The sequence below is a fragment of the Equus caballus genome, chromosome 7 (assembly GCF_041296265.1).
Source record: "Equus caballus isolate H_3958 breed thoroughbred chromosome 7, TB-T2T, whole genome shotgun sequence".
In the NCBI taxonomy this organism is placed as follows: domain Eukaryota; kingdom Metazoa; phylum Chordata; class Mammalia; order Perissodactyla; family Equidae; genus Equus; species Equus caballus.
In genome coordinates this window covers 92,676,576-92,690,400 of record NC_091690.1, presented here as the reverse complement: position 1 = coordinate 92,690,400, position 13,825 = coordinate 92,676,576, and the positions used below count along the sequence as shown (strand labels likewise).

The 13,825-nt window shown below is 36.9% G+C and overlaps 1 long non-coding RNA gene across 11 annotated transcripts in view; it reads right to left on the bottom strand.

Annotated features, from left to right (window-relative positions):
* LOC106783454 (uncharacterized) overlaps positions 1 to 13,825 on the bottom strand; it is a 116,035-nt gene that overhangs the window by 14,154 nt on the left and 88,056 nt on the right. For 6 of the 11 annotated variants that reach the window (XR_011440720.1, XR_011440717.1, XR_011440719.1 and 3 more), the window contains 2 exons: positions 10,147 to 10,255; positions 4,525 to 4,795 (listed from right to left, as the gene is read on the bottom strand). The exons of 1 other annotated variant lie outside the window; for it this stretch is intronic. This is a non-coding gene — a long non-coding RNA (uncharacterized lncRNA). Of the gene's footprint in view, positions 1 to 4,524; positions 4,796 to 10,146; positions 10,256 to 13,825 lie in introns of those variants that run through there. 4 more of the 11 variants (XR_011440718.1, XR_011440725.1, XR_002809380.2 and 1 more) reach the window with 1 other exon arrangement.

Below are 13,825 nucleotides of genomic sequence, written 5' to 3'. Positions count from 1 at the left end.
GAAATTTACCTTATTTTCTAGGTTTTTTTGTTTTTAACACAGTAATATGGGGAGTTTTTTTTAAAGATTTTATTTTTTTCCTTTTCTCCCCAAAGCCTCCCGGTACATAGTTGTATATTCTTCGTTGTGGTTCCTTCTAGCTGTGGCATGTGGGGCACTGCCTCAGCATGGTTTGATGAGCAGTGCCATGTCCGCGCCCAGGATTCGAACCAATGAAACACTAGGCCGCCTGCAGCGGAGTGTGCAAACTCAACCACTCGGCCATGGGGCCAGCCCAGGGGATGATATTTTTATATTTCAAATTTGACAAAATGGAAAAATCGTCTAATTTAGGTGTCTGTCAATGTTGTTTACAGACTAGTCTTGTTGAAATCACCTGGAAAGACTTTTAATGATCCTAATCCTGGATCCTAGCCACTATGTATTCAGATTCATTAGATTATATTTGAGGCCAAATGGCCTGTATTCTTTAAATGCTCACTGGGTCATCCTGATGTGCCTGTTTTAGCTCAACCTCCCATCCTATTCATCAGTATCTTGGAGAGGTCGTTTGCCATCATTTGCCTGATTTTTATGACAGGAGACTCACTACTCTCAAAAATGTATTTTTTAAATGAAAGTAATTGTTTTACTAGTTCCAGATAGTCAGTGTGCATGCACACTGGCAGAGAGCAAGAATATCTGCGTGCCAAAATGTTTGAAACACAATATAAAATGTTAAACATGTTGGAAACATCACTTTCGGCAGAATTAAGGTGAATACAGACCCAGCCAGGCCACAGGCATTTCTGTCCATTTACTGAGCAATCATATCCCAAAAGTGTAGGACTAGTATCTTCACGGTTATTCTCTCACTGAATCTTGTGGAACTAAATGAAGACCGCCCAGGTGAGAACAGAGGCGATTTCCACAGAGCTTGCTACTTAGCAAGCCACTGCCACTGGTATTAGGAGAGACTCAAAGGTAGGCAGAGGAATGGGAAAGCATTAGGATGGAGAAAAAGGAAGGTTTCCGGTCTGCTCTGATTGGAGGCCATCAGAATGGGAGAGCTGGAGGCCCACTAACTAGAATATGTCATTGGTTTGGGAGCATATTTGGCTTTCTATGGTTGATCCTGAGTTGAAAATAGGGGCAAAAAAATAGGAAAACTGGCAATTATGGACAAAGTCCTGATCATCCTGGGCTGGTCTCTATAGAGGTTGTTGGTCAGAGTCCTTTTATCAAATACAGTCTGGTCACGGTCTGTTTGTATATCTCGTCTCTCAGTCTCAGACAACTGACTGTCAACTATGTTTTATTATCTCCATTTTAAGTGGCAAAGAAACAGAGGCTTAAAAAAATTAACTTTCCCAAGATCATAAGTTTAGGTAAATGGAGGAGCTGAGATCTGGAATAAGTTTCACCTGACAGAGAGTCCTTGCTCTTAACCACTACTTTATCTGTTTTAGAAGAAGAAATGATATATAAAAAAACAATAAATTATATCTATATGTATCTATCTCCAAGGTTTTTTGCTTTCGTTTGTGTCTTTCAGAGGCCTGTATTTATTCCAATGTGTTTTATGGCTCATGTAAGATCAACAGGTCTCAAGAACCAAAAAAATCCAAGATACGGAAAATTGTAAATATCTTTAAAAGTTATGAATTCAAAGGTATTTTTTCAGAATTAAAGTTTTTTTTTTTATTTTTATGTTTTTGAGGAAGATTAGCCCTGAGCTAACATCTGCTGCCAAGCCTAACTTTTTTGCTGAGGAAGACTGGCGCTGAGCTAACACCTGTGCCCATCTTCTTCTACTTTACACGTGGGACGCCTACCACAGCACGGCTTGCCAAGCTGTGCCATGTCTGCACCAGGGATCTGAACTGGTGAACCCCAGGCCACCAAAGCAGAATGTGTGAACTTAACCGCTGTGCCACCAGGACCATTTTTTAATTTTCTTAGTTGCATGTTATTTTCGTTTGGGATTCAGTTTGTCTAATGACAGAAAAGCCTGTTGGATTTTGAATAGGCAGGCAGTTTTCTCTGGGAAGATTATCTGGCACACTGGAGACAAGCAGCCTATTGGAAGATTTCTAAAGAATCAAGTATGAAAAGGATATCTTTCTCTACACTGTGACACATTTCCAGCATGTCCTTAAAAGACTTTTCATTTTTCCTTCTTTTGTAAACAGAAATCAAAAATTTTTATAAACATGTCCATTTTCTCACATTATTTAATTGTTAGTTCCTGAAAGTAATCACAAAGTATATTTTCCAGAACTATCTGAATTCTTTCCATAATATTTTTAGCTTTTTTTTTTTTTTTGAGGAAGATTAGCCCTGAGCTAACATCCCTGCCTGTCTTCCTCTACTTTATATGTGGGATGCCTGCCACAGCGTGGCTTGGTAAGCAGTGTGTGGGTCGCACCCGGGATCTGAACCGGCGAACCCCAGGCTGCTGAAGTGGGATGTGTGAACTTAACTGCTGTGCTACTGGGCCAGACCCCTATAATATTTTAAAAATGTCAATTTTTGTGGGCAAAGGACAGATGTAGAGAAGAGGAAGAAATTCTGGTTTAATTTATAAGTTCTTATTGAAATTGACAATTCAAAAATATTAGCCTGGTGATTAAAAATTTTCAATCATTTAAATATATTTATCTTTTTAATAAGACCATGAATAAAGAGAGTTCAAGCAGATAATGTATTTAGTACGTGAATATGTTTTCAATCAGCCGTATGCATTGATCTTCTTTCACTTACGCAGGTGTCCTTTTGTTAAGCTTATGAGGTAAAATGGACCGTAGTACCTAAATACTTTAAAATAAAAAAGGATTTTAAGGACATTCTTTTTACTTCATATATTTCTATGTTTGCAGTGAAGACATTTAAGCCTTAAGAGAAATGATATTTTTAAAATGACATTTCCTTGCAAAAAGTTTTCTCAGTTTAGAGTAATTTTAGATGTTTGCCTTAGTATCCATGAAATACTTAATTTCCTCATCTGACTACTCAAATTAATTTCATTACCTGTCACAGAGCTCGTTTGGATCCAGAGAATAACTTTCATCAACTCCTTTAGTAGCAAAGGGACTTTTTACTTTGAAGTACATAGAGATGGTTATATGTCTAATCTTTCTAATTTCAACCCCCCTCTTTTTAAAAAGAGAGTGAAAGGACAAAGTTCCACAATATTAAAATGGATTTAAATAGATTACTTAAAAGGGAAGCATGGTCTACTTAATTAGATTTTCACAGTCAGGATGTAAAATATATTATAAAAGTTTTTTGATCTTAAAAATGAGTCATGGTAACTTACACAAGTAATAGGTTAATAACGCCAGTCCTTTAGAATTCTTATTCCACTAAGATTACAATAATAGATGACGAGCCATGTGTCTTCTTTTGAAATAATGCTTAAAACCTGAAGTTATCAATAAGTACTATCTAAGGTCTAATCTCACGGGTTCATTTCAAAGCCAGCATAGATCATCTCCCATATATTAAAACAGATTTATCTTAACACTTGGAACAAAAGCAGATTTCTTCATATATCAGTTTTAGCAAAAATTGAGGTAAATTTAAAAATATTTTTGAAGACTTTTATTTGTATATGAGATTAAGTTTTCAACTTAATAGATTTTCATCCTCCCCTTAGGACATAGGCTTTATCAGATGAGCTGGGTGTGTGTTGAGAGTTAGAAGAGAGGGAATTGGAGTATGGGAATTAAAAAGGGAAAGGAGGAAGATGACGTAAAAGGAGTGCGTAGTTTTGAAATGTACCTCCAGAAAGTTAACATAAGTTCAAGAAAGTAATTTTGCACTGGAGCAGGGGAAGGTGTAATATTTATACAAGAGGAGCTTATCGAGAAAGAGGGTCAAGAATGCACTGCTGTTGCTCTGGGTGTCGTCACAAAGTCACCATGGGTTGAGTTTACCCAATTTTGTCTAGGAGGGAGAGAAGTTGAGACCACCTTTGGATCCAAGAGGGAATCTATTCTCTATGAAAATGCTGATCACCAACAGAAAGGATTTCTAAAGGTACCTTGGCAATACAATTCTCTCCTTAAGGATTTATTCCCAAAATGGGTGTTCATTGTGAACTTAGCACACACAGGACATTGTGAAATAAGTAGTAGAAATAGATCTTATCAGGCACAGTCACTGCCCCGTGATGAGTACTATTATTTGAAAATTATTGGCTTTGATACAAAGCAGGTTTAAATAAAGAAATGTTTTGAGAATAATTAGAATTAATTAGGTTCAGTTGGGTCATGATGTTGTTAGAAGAAAACACGAACTTCAGATATCTAGACTTGAATTTCTCCTCTATTATTTACTAACTTGGGTAAGACATGTAGCATTTTGTCCCCAGAGTTGTCATAAAAGCACGTCTGTGGGTACATCACTTACTACAGGGTTCTGCCATGCTCCTAGCACATGATCTAGTATCAACAAAATGTTACTACTTTCTCCTTTCTTCATGGAAATTGGACATTGTGTTGGGCCTTCAACAGTGCATGTAATTTTGAAAGGAGACGATAGTGGAAGAGGAAGAAAAATTGGTTTATTGAGCCACTTTAGGTTTACAATCTGAGTTTAAGTGAATGGACAATTTAGTTTCCACTTTTTCTGGCTGATATTTAATCATCTAAGGAAAAGCCTGCTCGAAGGTTGGCAAGGTTCGATGAATTCTCTTCTCTTATAGATTTTCTGTCACAGCCAACTTTCTCTGGAGCAGGATCCCAATTTTGTAAGTAACACAAGTTTAAAGGTGAATTTCAGAAAGTGTGATAGTGCTAGAAGAACTCTTATTCTGTAAAATAGAAAAAAGTTCTGGAAGTTAAAAATATATGGTTTTAATTGTTAAATACAAATTCTGATCATTTTTGGAATTGGGTGCTTAAATTTAACTTAATCCAGTCCTTACTCCTGTTTAAATTGAAAACAACTTTATCAAAAGTATGAAAATGTACATTTCATTTTCCAAAATATCAACTTTGTTTGTATTTTAAAAATACAGAAGAAAAACAAAACTATATCACTTTAAGATATTTCTGATAGTTTTGACAATTCTTGAATTTCATGGAATTTACTGAAAAGCAGATACCAGCCATTCTCCAAGGGACGAATTGAATGAACATTGGATGTGGGAGGAGGACGGAAAATTATTTTGACAAAATTCTCTTTAAACCAACTCATGCAGTAATTGATTTCATAAAAAAAAATACGTAAGAAATTTCATGAAACAAATATTAAACACACTGAACTGTTATAATTTGGCCCAGCCCAAGATTATTGGACATGTTAGAAAGGATGCAGGTTTAGTAATAAAGTACAGGAATTTCTAAATCAGCTGTAAAGCCTCCAATACTAATCATAATAGCTAACCAGAGCTTACAACAGACAGTACAGAGAGCTTAAGATGCACCTAGCACATTTGATGTGTTTCCATGTACTACTTCAAATTAAATCATTTTGAGTTCTATGCTGTGGAACTTCTAACCACTTCCTGCCTCAGTTCAGGTCTGCAATGCTCCACATGTGCAACTCTGAGTTGCTTCCCTTGTGTTTCTCTCGAGTTTTATTCTGTTGGCATTCGTGTTGACAGTTTTCTGCATGTTGTAGAGGCAGGAAGGCTGGAAAGAGGGTGAGGCAAGAGGGGCACTGACTTTGGGCAAACAAGCGTAAGAGGGCACCAAAAACCCAGTCAGGACAAAGAGTGTCTTGATACACTATTTTCAAAAATTAAATAAATGCAAAAACTCCATGATAAACAAAATATCAAAATTTTTAATAAAGAGATAATCAGTAAGGCACACCCTGGAGCCTGAGACAAAAGGAAAAAATCAGAAATACCAATGCTCACCATGGAGCTTTTGTATTCATTTTTATTTTTTTAAACTGTATATTGAACTATTGTCTCAATTACTGAGTTTTTGGCATCCCTTAAACTTTTGCCAGAGGCGAGGGCCTCACTGGCCTCACTCTAGTGCCATCTCTGTCGGTAGTCGTTTTAATTTGTGGTTTGATCACAGTCAGAGTGGTCTAAATATTTCTCAAATGAAGACTTTTGCCACAAAAGGGAAAAGTAACTAATTTCCTGCTCAATAATATGAGGACAGCCCACGCCCCAGGGACAAAACCACACAGTGTGTCTCCAGCATGTTCTGTTTCTCCACTCTAAGGTACAGGCAGGAGAAGCTAGGTCTAAAATGGAATTTTAACTCATGACTCAATGTATGTTAGTCATGCAAGCATTATAGAAGATAACTGAGAGATCACAGTGAGCTTAGAGTAGTATTTCTAAATAGCAGCTACTACTTCTCAGTAAAACATTGCTGCTGAAAATGCAAAGAACAAAAAGTTGTTAAAAAATTATCATTTAAACCTCCTTGACTTTTTCTCAATCATATACTCTCTAGTTTATTGATGACATGGACATTCTAAAATGATTAAAAAGAGATCAAATAATTTCAAAAAAAATCAAGTTTGAGAAGCCTGGCTTTATTTAAACTGAAGAAAAGTGGAGATGTTATGATTCTCAAGAATACCAGCAAAAGAGACTGGGGACCACTTACTTTCTAGCTTTAGTAGTTTCTGAACATAAAAGACATCAGCAGGGAGTCATATATTCTTCCAGAAATCTTTACTCAGGGAACAAAGGTGAATATGACATAGCCTCTGTTCTTGAAGAGTTTAAACCTTGACATGTGTATATATGTCTTTTTTTTGAAAAAGCAGAATAAACTTCCATCTTTTATTTTGATATATTTGGAATTCATGTTACAAATGAATTCCTTTAAACATTCTTCTAGCACTGTGGTGTAATGGACAGCTTGAATGTGGACTATTACTTGTTGAAGACTAGCTAGAAAGTTCTGATAAGTATGAGATAAAAATTCCCCTTGTTTCTTGGAATTCCAACTGTGGCTATTTATATTCCTAGATTTATCTTAATCTTTCATTCCCTATCTCTTTGCTGTGTACTTTACAGAAAACATAAAGATAATCATTATGGTACATTTATAAGGAGAACATAAAGAAGAAATTCATGTTTTCTCAGAATCTACTATGGGCCAGGCATTGTAGTAGGAAAAGTCCATGTTTTATGTATCTCATATAATTCTCACAGCAATCCTAAGAAATATGTATTATTATCTCTATTTGACATGAAAGGAAATTATGTTACAAAAAGTGAAGGGATTTATTCAAGGTCACATAACTAATGGATTTCAGAGCTTCTATCTAGCCCTGGGACAAAGCTCACATCAACCATTTTTTTGTGCAGACACAGCGCAGCATCTCCAGGAGTGAATTGGATCACTCCGGGAAGTGTTCCAGTGCACAGAGGGGGCCAGGCCGTAAGGAGGTGGGAATTTACTCTCTGCCTGTCTACAAGCAAGAGAGGAGGGGACTCCTGAGAAAGAAGACAGAAGATAGTCACCATCAAAGAAAAGAAATGAGGCCTCCAACTTTACAGTAGGTAAATTTTTAAAATGTGTGTGCGCTCACTATGCTTCTGAGGATCAGGGAGAAAATATGGGAAATTGAAGAACAACCAAAGTCAATTGCAGTCATAAATGGGAGGAGGTGGGGAACACAATTTTAACCTTCCGTTTAGTTGGAACATTAACTATAAGGAAGGCCGGCACTCAAACGAAGCAGTAAAAATGGAGAGTCATCTTCAGGCAAGATGGTAATTTGGGAGCCCAAGGAAGAAGTCTTGCCGGTTTTATCTAGAAACCATTGAATCAATGCTGCTAAATATTGTGTTTTCTATTAGTGAAATCTTAAATCTATATCATGTGCTTCAAAAGTCTTATGAATGGGTGAAGAGATTTACATAAATTACTTTTATAGAACTTCACAGGATGAGAGGTAAGTTTAACTTATCAAGATTGATTCTCGAATGCTGGCCTCCCAGAAACACAAATTACCTCCTGCAGAGCTCCAGGGAAATCAGTGTTTAAGGCAACTATGAGCTTGGTCAACTGTGAGACTTGAACCTCAGCCTTCCCCCCCAACTCCAAGGGAGGAGCTAGTGCTAAGAATAACTCTGGCTGATAAGGTAGAGCTGGGGTCAACATTCTACCATTAAAATTGCTACTTCATCCTGGTTCTGATTCTACCAGGGAACGGTCTGGACTTTGCCTAATATGCAGTCTAAAAGCCAGAGAGCTCAAGGTTGCTTCCTAGACCATGACATCTGGTCCTGCTAGTTATCTGTGTACTGCCCTAAAATGATAGGATGATGCACCGCCACCCTCCGCCCCCACACGCACTGCTGATACTGTCAGTGTGAGTTTCCACAGTGAGCATAGCTCCTTCAGGCTTGATATGTCTACCCATTTGTCCTTATTTGCATTATACAGGTATAACACATATCGAAGAAAGACACAAATATTGTACAACTCTTATTCTCAACCCTAATCGGCAAGCAGTATTAAAGATGAAGGTACTGTTTATCCAAATAACAGGAAACAGGACTAGTTAAGTGGCAACACTTCAGAATCCTGAGCTTCCTGTATTAAGTTTCCCAGGATGAGCAGATTTCACCATCTTCTCCTTCCATTATTCAATCAGCAACTTTCCTGATCTCTCTCCCTCTCTCTCTTTCTCTCTCCGTCTTTGTCTTCGATCTATGCCTTTCATTTATAGCCAGTGTAGTTATTATTACATAATCTGGAAACCTCCATCTATAGAAGGTCTTTATTTCCTAGAAAAAAAATTGTTACTAATCATAGCAATCGTAACATTTTGATGAACATATATTCTATAGTAAATCACTACCCAACCAGTCTAAATTTTCCAGAGGAGTGGTTCTCTCTCTGTTTCCATAGGAAGAACGTATGTCTCTTTTTGTGAAGCGTACTTTCTCTTCTAGGAAAATGATTTCTACACCGCTTTGTACATCATGAGGCCTCTTTTTGACAGTGCATATATAGAAGATTTTTGACTCTTTCTTTCAGCATTAAAGCACAATAAAGGAAGACTTATGACTCCAGTAGGAGAATTTAACATTGATCCCTGCATGCCCTCCCAATCCAATAATTGTATGCCCACAGGCGTACTATTATTCACAATCCACTGTTGTTTCAGTTCCAGCTGCTGAAATGAGCAGGTCATATTTCTTGGCATCATTTTCTCCAGATGCTGCTTATGGCCTCTTTGAGGCATCAAATAATTAGATGCATGAATCCATATGAGTTTATGAAAAATGTTTATGAAAAAGCAATAAGCATTTGTTGTATCAAAACATATTTGTCAATATTTGTGTGGTTTGTGTCTTGGGAGCAATGACAGACGGGCTCTCTTCTCTTCTCACACTCCTCATCCACACTCACCTAATCCCATCATTTCTTTTCCACTAACTATGTGGATTTTAAAGGTGCATTCTCATGTTTCAAGCCAGATCTATTCTCCTTGGCTTATAAGTAAGGAGATCTTGCTACTTTGTTCTGTCTATGTTTATCTTGGTATTTACAGATTTTTCCAGTGCAAAATAACACCAGCTATAACCATAATGAGTCTCGTCATTCTGGTCCCTCCAAGGAAACAACATGAGGGGCGGTATAGCGCGGACATATACTCAGCACGTCTCTGCGTAGACTTTTCTGATTTCAATTTTCATACTAGAAACTTTAGGGATTTTGATGAATTTCTTATGGAACTAAAGCCTTTCTAGACAGAGACACAGCCAGTGATAAAAAATATTGTTTTTTTTTATAAGTCTTGGAGATTAATACAAATCCTGCTTTGTAAATCAATAAATCCCTACTTACACTAAACAAATAAATTTGTTTGCTTTAAATATCAAAATAAATAAGGGATAGAATAAAGGTTACATTTGCAATGTTGCAATAAATAATTGAAAAGCAATACAATAAAGTATAAATATTTATGATTTATTTTTAAATAAATAATGTGTTAAGAAGATAATCTCTCTCCATAAAAGAAAGGACTCTGGAATGTCATTAGCAATGCTGCTTTCTATTGGCATTTTTACTTGAGGATATTGTTCTCTAATTAATCTGGATAATATGAAAGAGTTGAAGATCTCTAATCCACTGTTCTAGATTTGCTCTATATCAAGAGAAAAACCTCCCTAACACCTGGTTACTGTGAAACAATCTAATGATTTTCACTGTAAAACAAATGTTTTACCTGATTTGAGCTCCAAAAAAATGAGTAAGTTGAGAACAGACTGGATAACATTTGAATCCAATACAAAAAATATCTCTTGAAGTAAATACCGATTACTCCTTTTTACTCTCTGAAATAGAAATAATATATGAGAGACAATGTAACTACACTCAAAGAACATATTTATCTTGGAAAACCCAAGATTTAAATTTTTGTGTGCTACACTTTGGCGGCCCAGGGTTCTCGGGTTCGGATCCTGGGCGCAGACCTAGCGCCGCTCCTCAAGCCACACTGTGGCGACATCCCACATAAAATAAAGGAAGACTAGCACAGATGTTAGCTCAGCAACAGTCTTCCTCAAGCAATACGAGGAAGATTGGCAACAGATGTTAGCTCATGGCCAATCTTCCTCACACACACACAAAAATGTAAACATTGACCAACAATGAATTCAATCAACAATATCAAAAAAAACCTCTATAATTGCAAAATAAAATGAATAGCACAGACAATAAGAACAATGACCTGAGAGAGAGAGAAATCCTCATGAGAAATATTGGACACCTGAACTCCTAGGTTAAGTATATTGCTTGTTGGATCAAATGTCTTTCTCTTTCTTGGGTTCTTTTTTTAATTAACAGTTTTATTGAGATATGGTTGATATACAAAAGACTGCACATATTTAATGCATATAATTTGATGAGTTTGGACACATGCAAACCCTTGTGATACCATCACCACAGTGAAGATAACAGACATGTCCATCACCTTCAAGTTTTCTTACATCCATTTCTTCTCATTTTTATTTTTTTTTTTAAGATTGGCCCTGAGCTAACATCTGTTGCCAATCTTCTTCTTTTTTTCTCTCTCCCCAAAGCCCCCGAGTACATAGTTGTACATCCTAGTTGTAGGTCCTTCTAGATCTGCTATGTGGGACGCTGCCTCAGCGTGGCTTGATGAGCAGTGCTAGGTCTGTGCCCAGGATCCGAACCGGTGAACCCTGGGCCGGCAAAGCAGAACACACAAATTTAACCATTCGGCCATGGGACTGGCCTCTGTTTTTGTTTTGTTTTGTGATAGGAACACTTAACGTGAGATCTACTCTCTTAACAAACTTTAAGTGCACAATATAGCATTGTTGACTGTAGGCCCACTGCTGTACGGCAGAAGTCTAGAACGAATTCATCTTGTGTAACTGAAACTTTACACCAATTTCCATAATTTCCCCGTCCCCCAACCCCTGGTAACCACTGTTCTAGTCTCTGCTTCTATGATTTTGACTATTTTGGGTACCTCACGTAATTAGAATCACACAATATTTATCTTCTCGACTTGCTTATTTCATTTAGCATAACATCCTCCAGCTTCGCCTATGTTGTTGCAAATGGCAGAATTTCCTTCTTTTTTAAGGTAGGATAACATTCCACTGTATGTATAAACCACATTTTCTTTATCCATTCATATGTCAATGGACATTTGAGTTGTTTCTATAACTTGGCTATTGTGACTAGTGCTGCAATGAACATGGAAGCACAGATATCTCTAAGATCCTGATTTCAGTTCTTTTGGGTGTATATCCAGAAGTGGGGTTGATGGATCATATGGTATTTCTGTTTTTAAACTTTTAAACTTGGAAGTAACTAAGATGTCCTCAGTAGGTGAACAGATAAATAAACAGTGGTACATCCAGAGAATGGAATGTTATTTAGCACTAAAAAGAAATGAGTTATCAAGCTATGAAAAGACATGGAGGCACCTTAAATGCTAATTGCTAAGTGAAAGAAGCCAATCTGAAAAGGCTATAGACCGTATGATTTCAACTATGACATTCTGGAAAACACAAAACCATGGAGACAGTCAAAAAAAGAAAAACAGTGGTTGCCAGGGGTTGGAGGGAAGGGCAAGGATGAATAGGTGGAGCACAGAGGATTCTTAGGGCAGTGAATACCATTATGATGAATATATGTCGTTATCCATTCGTCCAAACCCATAGAACAGAACGTACAACACCAAGAGCGAACCGTAATATAGACTACGGACTTTGGACAATTATCATGTGTCAGTGTAGGTTCATCAGTGTAACAAAAGTACCATTCTGGTGAGGGATGTGGGTAATGGGGAAATTATGCATGTATGGGGACAGGGGATGTATTAGAAGTCTCTGTATTTGTACCTTTCCCTGTAATTTTGCTGTGAACCTAAAACTGCTGTAAAAAATAAAGTCTTAATTTTTAAAAGATGTTAGTTATGCTTTTTCTGAGAAAGCAGTATGGGCGTAAGGGAAGGGAAGTACAAAATATCTGTAGATTTCAGATACCAATGTGTGGCACGGGAACATTAACATAATTAGATTTCAGAACTACTTCTTGCTTTTTTATTTTACATTTTAATTACTTCATTTCCATTCAGTTATATAGCTATTTTAACACATTCAAAATTAGCTTAGTTAATAAATCTGTGACTAGTCTTAAATTTACAGTGGGTGAAATATTTGAATATTTTTGCTACTGAATAAACCAGATGTAATCTCAGCTGCAATATTTATTACGTTTTCTTTTAGAATCCTTATTTAGCATATCTTGAATTGCATAGTGTCCCTGAAAAAAAATTACAGTTGAAACTCAGTTTATCAAAGAAATAACTGACTTCAGTTTTATATTCCTACATCAGGGAAATAAAGAGGTTCTAAAATATTAGGGCATTTGGAGGAAGAAAAAAGACTATCTGATGGTACTTCCTTCTACCTCTGAAATCTATGGCTTATAGTCTTCATAGTATAGATAGCTTCCTTTTTTTAAGCAAAACACATATGCAGACCTCAAGGTATGGCCAGTAAGGCAGAGATGTTGGTTAAAAAACTTTTTACAGAAAGATGTTTGGATGTCTGGAGAAGAGGAAGGCTATTAGATAGAGAGACAAAAGAGGACAAAAAGAGCTTGCCAGAAGCTCAGGATGCGATGGGTACAGGGACTCTCAACACGGAATAAGGAAGGTTGTTTTAAGAACTTGGATGCCCCAGATCCAATTTTATGACCTCATGCTGTAGAGATATGATATAACTTTAAGTCCTAACTCTTTGAAACAGGCCATACAACCCTCTAGTTATCTTCTCCAATTACACGGCAACATTGGAAGCCACATATTCCAGATAGTGTTGCTGCAGGAAAGAAGGGAGCTACCTAAACCACAACTGTCTTTGCTTGAGCAAAACTTAAGGCTTCATTGTATTAAACCACTTTGGTTTCTGGGTGTATTTGTTAACACAGCATGACATGCCCTACTTTATTAATGCTGTAAATATATTGGGAATGGTGGGGTTAAGACGATACCTAGTGAAGATAATGCAGGTGGAACAGCCAAAGTACCCTTGAGAGAGCAAAATCATCTGTACATTGAACTCAGTCAGGAGAATTGTTACCATGGCATCCAAGGTGACAAGCAGAAACGCAAGCCACTTTAGTCATCTCTAGAAAGATTTAGATACTGGCTTTCCTATATAATGTGGGCTGGTGTTTAAAATGTGAGTAACCTGTGACAGTGGGTTTCAAAAATAATAACCTACATTTACTGCGGTCTTTTAACATGTCACTTACTGTGGTAATCACAGAATATTTGTCATCCATCCTTCAATTTAATGCTCACAAAACATTCTAGGATAGATGTTATTACCAGCTCCATTTTAAAGGTTAAGAAAGTGAAG